A 15,458-nucleotide genomic window follows, 5' to 3' on the forward strand; every position below is an offset into this window, starting at 1 on the left:
ATCCTAACGAGCACGTCACCGCCTACACTTGTGCAGTAAAGGGTAACGACCTAAGGGGCGACGAGATCGAATAATTCCTGCTAAAAAAGTTCAGGGAAACGCTCTCTAAAGGGGAAATGATGTGGTATCATAACCTGGCCCTAAACTCGACAGATTAATTTGCCATGTTAGCGGATTCTTTAATCAAGGAACTTGCTGGCGCTATCAAAGTAGCAACAAGGAAATCCGACGTCTTCAAGATTAAGTAGAGAGACAATGAGATGCTGAGAGAGTTCGTATCTCGCTTCCAAATGGAACGAATGGAACTACCACCGGTCTTTGACGACTGGGCGGTGCAGGCCTTCACTCAAGGTCTGAACAAACGAAGCTCGTGGCTTCGAAACAACTGAAGTAGAACCTAGTCGAGTACCCGGCCGTGACTTGGTCGGATGTTCATAACAGATACCAGTCAAAAATCAGGGTCGAGGACGACCAGTTGGGGCCCCCCTCGGGCTTAGTATATCCAAGCAGGCTTCTAGCAAAAGAGCCAAAACCAAACAAAGAGAGGTACCAACCATACATCGAAGATAGGAGGAATGCCCCGAGGCGCAACGTACCCCGCAACGATCAAAGGATGGACTGAGGATAGAATCCTCGAGGACTCATCAATAGAGCCGGGTTTGATAGGCACACGGGGCCAACAGAGGCACCTCGCTTGTCAGAATACAACTTCAACGTCAATGTATCAGACATCGTGTTCGTCATCAGCAAAATCGGAGATGCCAAGAGGCCAAGCCCTGTACGATCGGATCCTTCGCAAAGGAATCATAACTTAATGTGTGCGTTTCACAACACATATGGCCACATGACCGAGGATTGCCACCAGCTCCGAGAAGAAGTAGCCAGACTACTCAATAAAGGTCGCATCCGAGAATTCTTAAGTGATCGGGCCAAAAACCAGTTCTCGGAAAGAGAGGCGGTCAAGAAGAACGAAACGAACGAGCTGCAACATGTTATCCACATGACCGTGGGAGGCATCGATGCTCCATAGGAACCCGTGATGAGAAGGACGAAAATATCCATCACCAGAGAAAAGCGAACCCGGGGGCACATACCCGAGGACGCCCTCACATTCAGCGAAGAGGACACTGAGGCCTTGTCCCATCCTCACAATGACGCACTGGTAATCTCTTTCCTCATAAATACATTTCAAATAAGATGTGTACTCGTGGATCCAGGTAGCTCGACCAACATTATCAGGTCGAGGGTTATCGAGCAGCTCGGAGTGCTTGACGAAATCGTGCCCGCCACTCGAGTCCTCAATGGATTCAACATGGCCATTGCAGCAATGAATGGAGAGATCACCCTCCCAGTCAACGTGGTCGGCGTAACCCAAAATGTCAAATTCCATGTCATTGAAGCAGACATGAGGTACAACGCCTTGTTTGGGAGGCCGTGGATACACTGCATGAGAGCAGTACCGTCCACCCTCCACCAAATGATGAAATTACCGACAATGGATGGGATTAAAACCGAGTACGGTGAGCAGCATGCGGCGAGGGAAATGTTCGTGGTGCATGATGTAGCACCAACACCAATGCATCCACCCTCGAGTTAGCCAAAGGATAATTGAACAGTAAAATAGTAATAGCAAGCTACGCCCTCGGCTAAGTCCAAACTAAACAAAGCGAAGGACCATATCGTGTCCTCAGGACAAACGGTCGAAACATCACCGGCGCGCTCCACACTGAGGTATGACTTTCTTTTTTCTCTTTCAATTTCATTCTATGCTGACTTAAGTGCAGGTAATCGACCAAAACGGCCAAAATACTCCAACTCGAAGGCTTTAGGTTTCAAAAGCATGCGTTGCACTCTTTTCCTTCGACCAGGTTTTCATCCCAAAAAGGGTTATACCGACAAGGTTTTTAACAAGGCAAAAGCTATATGCTACCTAAAGAAAACTCAACAAGTATTCAAGGCTTCTTTTGCAATCAACCCCGAATACTAGGGGGCATCCCCCCTGACCTTCTCGGAGAAGCTAAGACATGCCGAACAGGGTTCCGATAGGAAAATAATGTACCGAACCAAACGGGAACCGTGTTCGCATAGAACAACCAGACTCCTAACAGCAAAGGCATGTATACTTGTACCAAGTGATTGAGGAATACTTTTCAGCAAAGCATATCGCACCTCAAGAGAAACTCGGTATTTTTTGCAAAAATGGCTCCTCTGTCAAAAATGTCCCGAACACTCGGGGACTGGCATCGGCGACTCAACGCCTGAACGACCTCCGGGTCAACTCCAAACTAATAAGCCCTCAACGAGGCAACATGAATATCACAAAACATCTCTAAGGTCGAGATTTCCCCGAAAACTCGGGGACTGGCGATAAAATCTCAAAAATCGCATGACCTCAGGGTCGGAGTCGCCATAATCATAAGCCCTCAATGAGCCAACACCAAGTTTGCAAGTAATGGCTCCCGAGCCGAGAAATCCTCGATAAACTCGGGGAGTGCGTCAAGTCATCATCTCCATCGCAATGGATCCAAAGCCGAAAGACCCTCGATGACTCGGGGAATGTCGCCAATCACCATTCGTAAAAAAACCCGAGGCTGTATAACCTCAAGCAAGGCATGAACCGCACTTATACCAAGTGACAATATCTGTAAAACCCCGAGCAAGGCATGAACCATACTTGTACCAAGTATCTAAAAACTGTAAGACCTCAAAGGCATGAAAATTTTGTAAGACCTTGCTAAAGGCATAAACCCGATCTTAAAGTTAAGGCTATATATCGAACTTGTAAGACCCCTTAAAGGCATACCCTCAATATAGACGCCGAAACTACTTCACTCGGGATCAAAAATGGCTCCGGCCAAAGCACAAATGACTACGGTCATAAGGCTGTACCAGCCAAACTAACGCGACTCGGGGACGCCCGACCGTCGCTACAAAATCACAGGCCTTCAATTCGAATCTACTTCGAAAAGAACCGGTTAAACAGGCTACCCTCGACATAGGCAAAAGAGCTTCGACCATGTCAGCTCCTAAACACTGGCTTCGAGATACTCACCTTCCGAGTCAAACCTCTCGAAGTGCTCGATCATAGCCACATAACAAATCACAATCGAAGTTTTTTATTAAACTGTCGAAGAGTCAGGCAAACACTTTCAAAAAATCCTTATCGAGGGAAAAATAAATCCTGCACAAGAGGTCGCATCGACCCAAGGCGTAACAGCCATTGTCGCCAGCCCATATAAAAGGTCGCACCGACCCAAATCGTAAGAGCCACTGTCGCCAGCTTAAAATACAAAAACTTGAGGGTCGAATGAGATCGAGTCAAAACCCAACTCGGAGACTGAACCCAAAACAGTTAACTAAAAATGCCAAAGAACAAATGTGTAAAGCTCAAACGCCAGCTTACATTAAAAGGTCGCATCGACCCAAGGCATAAGAGCCATTGTCGCTAGCCCGCATAGATCAAAAACTTGAGGGTCGAATGAGCTCGAGTGAAAACCCGACTCGGAGACTAAACCCAAAACAGTTGATCAAAACATGTCTAAAAACAAAAGCATAAGAGCTCAAACGCCAGCTTATATGGAAGGCTCGCATCGGCCGAGTACATGAAAACCTACGGGCCAGCCCGATGAGCCTGAGGGCCACATCGCGAATCCAAGGATTCCTATCGACTGAAAGGACCAGTTCACTCGACCAAATTCGAGACAAAGGGGAATACAGAAGAAGTAAAAGCCATAAGGTCTTCTTTATACAAATATGAGAAAAAATGCAATCTCTATTTACAAAACATGTTTTGAAAATGCTACATACAGATGGCAAAATCTACTCCACCCCCCCCCCCCTTTCTGAGGGCTATGGCCCATCGGCCTCATCTTCACTATCGACGACGCCAGACAGAAGTAACCGAGCATCACGCTCATCTGCCCTCGCTCGCACCAACTCTTCTGAGAGGACAAAACCCCTAGCACGGATCTCTTCGAGAGTCTTTCTTCGAGACTTGCAACAAGCATATTCCTTAATCCTGCCTTCACGATCGAGGGCCTGTCGCAGCTCAGCTTGAGCGTCAGCATCCTTCAAATAGATCTCCATCTCCTGGTTAGCCTTAGTTCGGGTCATCACGGCTTCAGCACGAGCATCAACGATGTTGGCCCAAGAACAGGTAAAGTTTTGAAGATTGACAAAAGAGCTCGGACATGGACTAGGTCCATCTTGTAAAGCACAGTCATGATCAACCTGTACATGTGAGATGCACGTGAAGGAGATAAATCTAACTGATCAAGAAGTGATATCTCCTGATCTGATCGAAAAGGTTGCATATTGGATAAGGAGAGAAAGACTCCTTATATGAAGAGAACACAGTTTAGGAAGAAGATAGTGTTAGAGTTTGAGATCACTATGAACTCTTCTATGATAGAAGAGTAGCAATTGAATCCCAGTCAAACTCTGACTACTAACCTACTAAATGTCAGTGTTGTTATCTTTTACAGGTAATGCACACAAGCAAAAGTTAAACTTATATTTAGAGCAAAAGAGCAAGGCAATTTTGCAAGCAATTTACGTGTGATTCAAATGTGCAATCCTGAAGCTACTTGAACAAAATAGAAGAACCAGTTCCAAGTGTCTATATTTTATTCTAGTTCAATTGTAGTAGGTCATTTTACATTGTATCCTGCAGCTTTCATAGAAGCAATTGTACTAGGTACCTAGAGTGTTCAAGTTAGAATTAACTTAAAGTTGTCGCAACAGTTGAGGTTGTGTGCCACAACGGGATTAGAGTTAATCCTTAGGTTTACAAAGAGTTTTGTAAATGCTATTTTCACTCAGTGATTTTAGTGGAAGTTTGGGAAAATCCTACTGAGTAGTAGGTCGTGGTTTTTTAACCTTTCCAGCCAGGTGTTTTCCACGTAAAAATCTCTGTGTTCTTTATTTTTTATATTTATTATTCCGCAAACAGCAGTAGTTGGAACACCTAGAAGAATCAGGTCCTTCTATAGTTCAGATAAGCAAAAATTGGGTACCACACAAATCACCCCCTCTCTTGTGTGGTATTGACATTTAGACATCAATTGGTATCAGAGCAGGTTATCCCTGAAGAGGTTAACACCTTAGGAAAGATCAAGATGAGTGCACCACCTAGAAACTGGTAAGGGCAATCCACGGCTAGGCCTCCACTCTTTAATGGTCAGTACTATTCTTGGTGGAAGAACAGGATGAAAGATCATATCATAGGAGAAGACTATGAACTCTAGGACATAGTCACTGATTGTCCCCTGGCGACTACAAAGAAGAATGCTGAAGGAGTCGGCGTGCCAAAGACGAGCTGACTGCACTGCTGAAGACTTGAAGAAATAGGAGAAGAAAGCCAAGGCCATAAAATGGCTTGTGTGTGGACTGGGTCCAGACGAATACAACAGGATTCAAAGTTCTACCACTGCTAAGGAGATATGGGACACTTTACAAGTGGCTAATGAAGGAACTCCTCAAGTAAAGAGATCAAGAGGAACACTGTTATATTCTCAATATGAGAATTTCACTATGAAGGAAGGAGAAACTATCCCGGAGATGTACACAAGGTTCACAACACTAACAAATGAACTTAAATCTCTTGGAAGAATTATCCTTGAAGAAGACAAGGTTGAGAAAATCTTGACAAGGGTCTTACCAGTAACTTGGGAAAGCAAAATCACTGCTATTCAAGAATCAAAGAACATTGCTACTCTCAAGTTGGATGAACTGATTGGAAACCTCACTGCCTATGAATTGAGAAGGCAAACCATGAAAATGGATGCATCCAAGAAGGACAGGAGTCTGGCTCTCAGAATAGCTGAAGGTGCAAATCAGGAAGATGATGAAATGGCCATGATCACAAAGGATTTCAAAAAGTACCTAATGAGAGGAAAAAGTTCTTCAAGAGGTACAACCTTCAACAAACCAAGGGCTCCTAAGAAACAAACCAATGAGAGTTGTTACAAATATGGCAAGATTGATCACATGATCAAGAACTGTCCTCAGTGGGAAATTGAACGGAAGAAGGAAAGGGCTGAACGAAGGAACAGGAAGAAGGAACAGGTTCAACCCAAAAGGAACAAAGGATCAACAAAGGCTATGGTTGCTGCTTGGGGAGAAACATCAGATAAGGATTCAGAAGATGAAGCTGGAGATGAACAAGCACTTATAGTCATCGGAGAATCAGATGATGAGCAAGAGGTAAGTGTCCTTCAACTCAAAAACAAGATTAAATTTCTGTCAAAGAAAGGTGATCTGAACTATTGCTGGACTTCATTGATGAGTCTGAAATAATTAACAACGAGAAGGAAGAGTTGTCTAGGGAGTGTGTGATCTTAAAAGCCAAGTGCAAAAATCTAGAATCTAGAGCTAATGAGAGTGACAGTAAAAATGCTGAGTTGAAGAACCGGGTTCTTGAACTTGACACCTGTGTCCTAGAACTTAGGTCTGAAAATTTAAAACTAAAATTAGGAACAGGTAAGAAGAAAGCTGATCTCACACATCTCACCTTAGAGGAAAACCTAGGAAAAGTGAAGGATGAGTTGTACAGGAAAGATGAGCAGATAAGAGTCTTAAAAGAAGACCTAGGGAAGGTAAATCATGAACTAGATAGAACTTGCAAATTGAATAAGGCTTCTGATGCACTATCCTGGCTACAAGAACATCACAGTAGCAACAAGAGAGGACTTGGCTATGGGGCACAAGCACCTAAGTGGGATCCCAAAAGCAAGTACCTCACTCTTCCTGGAAACAAAATCTGCACACACTGTGGCAAGACTGGTCATTACAAAAATGAATTTAATGCTAAAGAAAAGGCCAGTCAAAGGAACAAAGTTTTTGTTCAAGAGAAAAATAGGCTGCCTGGGTGGGCTAAAAGGAATTTGATTTACCCCTTTGCCTATATAAAAGGACCCAAACTAGTTTGGGTTCCTAAGACTAACCCCTGATTTCTATTTGCAGGTCCAAGTGAAGGAAAGTAGCCAAATATGGTACATGGATAGTGGCTGCTCAAAACATATGACTGGAAGCAAGAACCAGTTCCTTTCACTTGAGGACTTAAAAGGAGGTAATGTCTCCTTTGGAAATGGGAAGAAAGGTGAGATTATTGGGGTTGGAAAGGTAGGTAAGATAGACTAACACTCCATTGAGAATGTCTACTTGATAGATGGATTGAAATATAGCCTAATCAGTGTATCACAACTGTGTGACGGAGGTAACCTTGTAGCATTTACCTCCACCAAATGCTTTGTGATTAACCTTACCACTGACAAGATTGTTTTGTAGGGCAAAAGAGTTAACAATATTTACATTGTAGATTTGTCCACTCTTTCAGAAAATGAACTCACTTGCTCGAGTGTGTTGGACAATGATCCCCTGCTGTGGCACAAAAGACTTGGTCATGCAAGTCTGAATCAACTCAACAAATTAGTCTCCAAGGACTTGGTGATAGGGTTACCTAACATCAAGTTCAAGGAAGACAAAGTTTGTGAGGCCTGTGCAAGGGGGAAGTAGTTACAATCATCCTTCAAAAGCAAGAAAATAGTAAGCACGACCAGGACGTTGGAACTGGTTCATATGGATCTTTGTGGTCCAATAAGAACATTAAGCAGAGGTGGTAAGAAATATGTGATGGTACTTGTTGATGATTATTCTAGGTTTACCTGGGTACTATTCTTAACATCTAAGGATGAAGCATTTGACATGTTTACTGTCTTTGTTAGAAAAACTCAGAAACAACTAGGTAATAAATTTGCATCCATCAGGTCTGATCATGGAACTGAATTTCAAAATGCTAAGTTTGCAGAATTTTGTGATGAGCATGGTATAGTTCATAACTTCTCTGACCCTAGGACTCCTCAACAAAATGGAGTAGTTGAAAGAAAGAACAGGACTCTTGAAGACATGGCTAGACTATGCTTCTTTCTAGTAAATTGCCCCATAGCTTCTGGGCAGAGGCTGTAAACACTGCATGTTATATCATAAATGGATGCATGACTAGACCTCTTGTAGAGAAGACTCCCTATGAGTTACTTAAAGGGAGAAAGCAAAATATATCCCATCTTAGGGCATTTGGATGCAAGTGCTTTGTGCACAATAATGGAAAGGACTCCCTAGGTAAGTTTGATCCCAGAAGTGATGAGGGAGTATTCTTGGGATATTCTTCACAGAGCAAAGCATATAAAGTGTTAAATAAAAGAACTTTGTGTGTAGAAGAAAGTGTACATGTAGTGTTTGATGAAACTAACATTCTTTCTGAGAGACAGGAACATGAAGATGAAGCCATTGGGCAGGAAAAAGATTTGAGTGAAGTCTCACCTCAAGCCAAAGTGGAACCAAAAGAAGGAACATGTGATGAAACAGGTTCTTCCATCCAGGGCAACCTGACTGGGGGAACTGATCAAAGAGGAACTGAAATCAATCCTCTAAAGGAACCTGTTCATGATCTTGTTCTTCAACAACAGAACATGGGATGAACATCAAGCAGAAATTAGTTGGTTGTGAAACCTCACAAGTATCAAAGTTCTCATCCTATTGAGAACATAATTAATGATCCAACCTCTGGAGTTAAAACTAGATCACAATTAAAGAATCTGTGTGTTTTTGATGCTTTCATATCTCTTATTGAACCTAAAAATGTTGTTGGGGCTTTGCAAGATGCAGATTGGGTAAATTCAATGCAAGATGAACTCAAACAGTTCGAGAGAAGTTAGGTTTGGCATCTAGTTCCAAGACCCAAGGACAGATCAGTAATTGAAACAAAATGGGTCTTCAAACAAACTTGATGAAGATGGAACAGTTATAAGAAACAAGGCAAGACTGGTGGTCCAAGGTTACGGCCAAGAGGAGGGTATATATTATGATGAAACTTTTGCTCCAGTTGCAAGACTAGAGGCAATAAGACTCCTCATAGCCTTTGCAGTGCACATGGAATTCACTCTTCATCAGATGGATGTCAAAAGTACCTTCCTGAATGGCTACCTAAAAGAAGAAGTGTTTGTTGAACAACCTCCAGGGTTTGAGAGCAAGGAATGTCCTGAGCATGTGTACAAATTAGACAAGGCTCTCTATGGACTCAAGCAGGCTCCTAGAGCATGGTATGAACAATTGTCCAAATTTCTGCTTGAACATGGCTACAAAAGAGGTAAAATTGACAATACTCTATTCTTGAGAGAAAAAGGTAAGGATCTTCTTATGGTACAAATATTTGTTGATGACATAATTTTTTGGGCAACCAATGACAAACTAAGTAAGGATTTTGCCAAATTAATGGGGAGTGAGTTTGAAATGACTATGATGGGTGAGCTTAATTTTTCCTTAGGCTTACAGATCAAACAAAGCCCAAATTGAACCATGATCCATCAGCAGAAATATGCAAAGGAGCTGATCAAAAAGTTTAAAATGGTTAAATCAAAGGAAATATACACCCCCATTGCAACTGCCACTAAATTAGACATAGATGAACCTGGTTCATCTGTTGATCAAAAGTTGTATAGGGGTATGATTGGTTCACTTTTGTATCTTACTGCCAGCAGACCTGACCTAGTTTTCAGTGTAGGACTTTGTGCTCGTTTTCAGGCTAATCAAAAGGAATCTCACTTAACTGTTGTCAAGAGGATACTGAGATATTTGAAAGGCACTACTGATATGTGTCTTTGGTACCCTAAAGGTAGTAATTTTAATCTAGTAGGGTATGCTGATATTGATTATGCAGTTTTCCTTGTGGATACGAAGAGCACCTCAGGTATGGCTCATTTTCTTGGTTCATGTCTTGTATCATGGGCTACTAAAAAGCAAAATTCAGTGGCGTTATCCACTGTTGAGGTTGAATATGTTGTTGCTGCCTCTTGTTGTGCTCAATTGCTGTGGATCAAACAGCAGCTGATAGATTTTGGTATTGAAGTTGGTTGTATTCCTATCTTTTGTGATAACACTAGTGCTACAAGTATGACAAAGAACCCTGTTCATTACAAAAGCACTAAGCACATAGATGTTAGACACCACTTCTTAAGAGATAACTATGAGAAATGATTGATTTCTATAGTATTTTGTGCTATTGACAAGCAAATTGTTGATATCTTCACTAAAGCACTGAGTAGAGAAAACTTTGAGAGAAAAAGGTTGGAATTAGGGATGATTAGGATCACCTAATAGGACCAGCTCAAAATGCACAATGAAAAAAAAATTTGGCTAGCAAATCTGAACTTGTGTAAGTATCTAGATTAATTTCTACTCAGCTTCATACTGTAATTAGTATACTCCTGTGACATGTGTTAATATGACTCACTGATCTCTTACAAAATTTTCTCTGTTATGGCAAATTGAGGCATGTTCAAGAGAATTCTAAATGATGAAAGCTAAGGTGTGTTTTCTATACTCTGCACAATTAGAAACGTAAATATTTAAATCATGAGCAGAAGTCCTAAAATTGTTCAACTCCTTAGAAAATTCTATCTGTTAGCCTTGAACCAGTTCCGTCCACCTTAGATCTCTAAACCCCAAAATTTGCCTAAAATCTGGGGAAGCTTAACCGCTCATTCAAACCTGAAATTTCAGGTTGATTAGACCTCTAATTGACCACTGTCAATATTACCGTTATCCATTAAATGTGTATTTCTTTTTAAATACCATCATTACCTCCTGCCATCTTCATAATCCCAAACCGTCAAAAACTCTCTCTTCACTTTCACTTGCTTTCTTCTCCAAAATTCTAATTCACCTATTCTATCCAGAAATCAGCGAAAATGTCAAACCCAAACTCCTCCACAACCCACTCCCTCTAATTCATCTTCCTCTCCTCCACCCAACACAACTCCCAAACCAGGCTACGAAGGGTAAAAAAGCTTGCTCAAAAAACAGTGGCATCTGGGGCTCTTTCAACGAAGTTGAATGCAAAATTAATGTCAAGCCAGGTCCAAGACTCCGAGTCTAACTTTGATTCTGAGTCGTACAAGTCAGCTAGCAATGGGGAAGAAATTGGGTCTTCTAACTCGGAGAAGGCTCAAGATTCCCAGGTAATTTCTTCTATGTCTGAGAATTTAAAAACTAGGTTTGTTCTGGTTGGGTCAATCAGGGATGTAGAATTACCTGGAGTAGGCAGGAGTGGTGGTAAAAAGAAATATGCGTAAGAAAAAAAAAAGAGGGTGCATGTGGTGAAGAGAGGGGAAATGGGAAAGGAGTGGTTGATCATTCACCCACCGTTGGTTTGTCTATGCCTGCTATCTCTGGGGTTGAACAAGAACATGTAGAAGAGAGTGGCAAGAAGTCAGGGGGAAGTGGTTCTGTTGAAGCTGATGAAGGGTTGGTTAACTTAAGTTCACAGAGAGATGAACATGGTTCATCAATGGAAGAGACCCTAGCAGACCTCTTGAAAAAGGTTGGGGCGAGTTATGATCCAAAGAAAAGAAAACCTACCACACCAAAAGCCCCCAGTGCTCCTAAACCCTCCAAGAAAAGAAAGGCTTCATCCCCAACAACTACTGAATTTTCATTGCCAAAGGGTAGAGCTACGAGAAGTAGGGTGAAACGTAAAGTGAGAGTGATCTCCAAAAGGCTCTAGCTGAGAGTAAAAACAAAACGCTGGCTAAAGGAAAAGGGAAGGTTGCAGAGCGCTCAGAGGCTGTGGAGGTTAAGGAGATGGAACAGGTCCATCAGGAGGAAGTTCAATTAGTGGAGGTTCAGACCCCCAAGCCCAAAAAGCCCAAGACTTCTTCCAAGAAGTCTTCCTCTGTGTCTGAGGTTGCTGAACCTTCATTAGCCAAGGGTACAAGGTCTGCAGTGAAAAGTAAACAAGTGAGAATTTCTGAAGATGAGGAATGGAGTGGAGAACAAGAAGAAGATGAGTCTTGCCAAGACAAGCTTGCCATGTTTGGCAAAAGGAAGATTTTGAAGGGTAGACTGCTGAAAGACCTGGTGGAACAATTAATGATGAGACTGGTGGATGCCTTGACTGTTCAGGGGTTGAAGGACATGGTCCTTCAGATGGATGGAAGGCTAGCCAGGAATGAGATTATTGAGTTCATGGCTAATGCAGAGGTTAAGGATGGCAAGGTTAGTAGCCTAGTGAAAGGAGTTCAAGTGTCCTTTGATGCAGCAAAATTGGGAGAGATCCTTGACATACCCTTTGAAGGGCTTGTTGACTATACAAGGCAAAGGTGGCCTTGTCTGGACTCTCTCTCTACTGCCCTTGAAATAACCAGGAGGTTCTGTGATGCTGAAGATGTGAATGAGGCTAGGGCTGTTCAGAAGAGTGAAATGAGGCCACAGCACAGAGTTATCTTTGAGTTTGTTAACAAGTGCCTACTGCCCAGGCAGGAGAGAAGGCATATTGCAAATTATATGGATTTAGTGCTGATGGAGTGCCTGGAAAGAGGAATGCAAATCAATTGTGTTGCAATCATTATCAAGCTACTGGACAGGGTCATAAATGGTTCTAAGGCTCATGCTACTCCCTATGGTTTTATTCTGACTACGGTTCTGGATAGGTGCAATGTGCCTCTGAAGAAATGGGAAATGGCATCAAGCAAGGACCACTTTCGCATTAATACTCTGATTACTTGTGAATATTTAGTTAATGCCGTCCCAAATGAACCTGGTTCAGCCAAGAAAACTCCTGTCAACAGTAAAGTTAGGGCACTAGTTCAGGAATGTGAAGCCAAGGATGCTGAGATAGCTAGGCTCAAGGCTCGTGTGGCAAAGGTGGAATCTGAGAGGGATGTCCTCATAACTGAGCTTGCCAAGGAAAATGAGAAGAATGATGGAATTCTTCACAATATGCTGAATCTTCTCCAAGCCCAAAACCAACCCTCTAGCTCCCCCAAGCCTTAGGAATCCTAGATTTTGTCTCTTGAACTTTTCTAGTACCCTCAGTGACCCGGATTAGAGATTTTTCTATGCTTTCTGGTTGTGAATTGTGGTAGCAACATATCTCTATCAATGAAATCTACTGTTTTTGCTCTTGTTCAATGTTTATCTTTCCTTGATAGTTTAAATATGTTTGCTTGATTACTGATGATTTAAACCATGATTGCACTTGCAGTTGCCCCAGTGCCCATGAGTACTTATTATAATCTGGGACTCACACTTTGTATGTAACTTTTTGATGATGCCAAAAGGGGGAAGAAATTTGTGCTTGTGCTTTACACACATTCTGAATAAGTGATATTTATAACTTAATTAACCTGGTCCTTGATGATGAATAATTTTCTACACTTTGTTTTGATGGTTGAGCTGAGTTCTTACAGGATCCAAGTAAGTAAAAAGCACAGAGTTTGTCATCATCAAAAGGGGGAATTTGTTGGCCTAAGAACAGGTGAAGTTTTGAAGATTGATAAAAGAACTCAGACATGGACCAGGTCCATCTTGTAAAGCACAGTCATGATCAACCTGTACATGTGAGATGCACGTGAAGGAGATAAATCTAACTGATCAAGAATCGATATCTCCTGATCTGGTCAAAAAGGTTGCATATTGGATAAGGATAGAAAGACTCCTTACATGAAGAGAACACAGCTTAGGAAGAAGATAGTGTTAGAGTTTGAGATCACTATGAACTCTTCTACGATAGAAGAGTAGCAATTGAATCCCAGTCAAACACTAACTACAAACCTATTAAATGTCAGTGTTGTTCTCTTTTACAGATAACGCACACAAGCAAAAGTTAAACTTAAATTGAGAGCAAAAGAGCAAGGCGATTTTGCAAGCAATTTACGTGTTATTCAAATGTGCAATCCTGAAGCTACTTGAACGAGATAGAAGAACCAGTTCCAAGTGTCTATCTTTTATTCTAGTTCAATTGTAGTAGGTGATTTTACATTGTATCCTTCAGTTTTCATAGAATCAATTGTATTAGGTACCTAGAGTGTTCAAGTTAGAGTTAACTTGAAGTTGTTGCAACAGTTGAGGCTGTGTGCCACAACGAAATTCGAGTTAATCCTTAGGTTTACAACGAGTTTTGTAAATGCTGTTTTGGCTCATTGATTTTAGTGGAAGTTTGGGAAAATACTACTGAGTAGTAGGTCGTGGTTTTTTCACCTTTTGAGCCAGGTGTTTTCCACGTATAAATCTTTGTGTTCTTTATTTTATATATTTATTATTGCGCAAATAGCAGTAGTTGGAACACCTAGAAGAACCAGGTCCTTCTATTGTTCAGATAAGCAAAAATTGGGTACCACACAAATCATCCCCCCCCCCCCTCTTGTGTGGTATTGACGTTTAGAACATCAAACGATCTCAGCCCTGACCTTCGAAAGCTCGGACTCAAGCTTCATGATCACATCTGTTTGAACTAAGGCATTGTCACAAGCTAAGCGAAGTTGAGCCTCAAGGGCAGAGACTTTGCCCGGAGCACCCTCCTCAGCTAAAGTCAGAGTGCCCGCCTAAGCCTTCAACTCATCATGCTCGCGCTTGGTTCGGTCAACTTCATTCCAAAGGTGCTCCAGATCCTCCGCCTTTTTCTGCAACTGAAATAAACAAAACACTAGCCTCGGGATCTAGAAGAAAGAACACACACTCAGTCAGAACGAAAACTACCTGCTCCTTCAAATAGCTCTCATAATTCAAGCTCCGACTCGCCTCATACTGTAGACTTGCCAGCTCGTTTTCCTTTTCTTCACAAAGGCGCCTAAGCAATTTCTCCTCGTCCAATGCTTTTCGGAGCCTGGCCTCCCGATGAAGCAGCTCGGATTTAAGCTTATCAAAATCCTGCAAAAAGGAAACACCATAAGAAAAGGAAGTTAGGCTCCTAGAGGCCGACATAACCATCGCCAGTCCCGAGATGGTACCCGACCTCGAGGACCTCCATCAAAGGGAAGTTAGGCTCCAAGAGGCCGACATAACCATCACCAGTCCCAAGGTAGTACCCTACCTCGAGGACCTCTATCAAAAGGAAGTTAGGCTCCAAGAGGCCGACATAATCATTGCCAGTCCCGAGGTGGTACCCGACCTTGAGGACCTCCATTGAAAAGAAGTTAGGCTCTAAGGATATAACGGCATCATCGCAAGTCCCAAGGTGGTACCCGACCTCGAGGACCACCATCAAAAGGAAGTTAGGCTCCAACAAAATAAGCGTTTAAGCTCCACCCATATGGGCTTGATCACGGGGTACCACCTAGATTCGGATAAAACCTCATTCTGAATCTACCTGCAACGTGTTCAGGATATTTACGATATGATCGAAATGAACTTCCACATGGCCCGAGTCTAAGCAAACCCCACTCGGGGACTATTCTCGAAAGTCCAAAGATAACCTCTATTCTCAGATTCCCAAGTGAATTCCCCATCAAAGATTATTGCAAGGCCTAAAAACTGCTCTCAAAAGTCTAAAGGTTTGAAGCGTTATTTCCATTCAATCGGAAGTAAGGGTCCCGACGACCCGAGTTTATCGGTCCAATCTAGGCTTGCTCCGAGGAAAGTCAAAGAGTTCCACGGGGAGCCGTATTATTCAATCAAAGGCCAGA

Source organism: Nicotiana attenuata, chromosome 2, assembly GCF_001879085.1.
Source record: "Nicotiana attenuata strain UT chromosome 2, NIATTr2, whole genome shotgun sequence".
Taxonomy (NCBI): Eukaryota; Viridiplantae; Streptophyta; class Magnoliopsida; order Solanales; family Solanaceae; genus Nicotiana; species Nicotiana attenuata.